The 961-nt window shown below is 31.6% G+C and overlaps 1 protein-coding gene and 1 long non-coding RNA gene across 3 annotated transcripts in view; one reads left to right on the plus strand and one right to left on the minus strand.

Annotated features, from left to right (window-relative positions):
- LOC108737795 overlaps positions 1-961 on the minus strand; it is a 198,204-nt gene that overhangs the window by 170,984 nt on the left and 26,259 nt on the right. The gene's annotated exons all lie outside the window — the stretch shown is intronic.
- The window catches only part of LOC108737790, a 26,664-nt gene that overhangs the window by 1,442 nt on the left and 24,261 nt on the right, over positions 1-961 (plus strand). The window lies entirely within an intron of this gene.

The following is a 961-nucleotide window of genomic DNA, read 5'->3' on the forward strand; positions in this document are numbered from 1 at the left end:
TTAAATAATATATTATATGTACTAGATTTTTCACCGGCTTTGCTTGCTTGGTTGTTCTAAATACTTGTCAATCAATGATCATCGACGACCACATAAAACTAATCTTTTTATCCATCGGAACAGTATAGTATTATTTTTCGGTTAAAGGCACCCTTTCTTTTTCTGCACCCCTGTCAATGTATGTACAACACTTCATGACAGATTTTACTCGCGTTGATGTCCTAAATACATGTCAAAAATCATCGACGACTACAAAAACTGATTTTTCTATCCTTGGGGGACAGTATAGTATTTTTTCTAGATAAAAGGTACCCTACCGTCCTACATCTGATAATGTGTGTACAAAATTTGATGATAGGTTTTACCCACGCCTCGCTCGCGTTGATGTCGTATGTACGTGTCGAACGAACATCATCGACGACTATTACACACATAAAATACTAAATTTCTTCTATCCCTTGGGAACAGCATTTCCTTTTTTATAAAAGGTACCGTATGTCCTTTTGTGTACCTCTGAAAATGTGTGTACAAAATTTCATGATTATCGGTTGAGTTGTTAAGACGTGAAATTGTAATTAAAAAAAGGAACAAACACATTCGCACTGGTTAGGATTTTGTTACTATTCGGTTATTTTATTATGAAGATGTAACCCTAAATTGCAATAAAATATCCAAGCATGCTTTTAATAGATTAATCAAATAAATTCGGAATGTTCTTTATATCAATATTGGAAAATTGAAATATTCAGCGACAACAAACAAGGTCGGGACAAACTGCCAATTTTTCATTTAGTTCAAATTAATGCACTAAGTGAATTTTTTCTTTAATAATTGTATTTTGTTTCGCTTCTTATTGGCCGCACCTTAATAATTATTGTTTTATCATGATGATAATGAGTCAGTATTAAATAATGCGTAATCTGTATATTAAATATTTATTTTCTATTTTTTTTTTGTAGTT

This window comes from Agrilus planipennis, unplaced genomic scaffold (genome assembly GCF_000699045.2).
Source record: "Agrilus planipennis isolate EAB-ADULT unplaced genomic scaffold, Apla_2.0 scaffold183, whole genome shotgun sequence".
NCBI lineage: Eukaryota > Metazoa > Arthropoda > Insecta > Coleoptera > Buprestidae > Agrilus > Agrilus planipennis.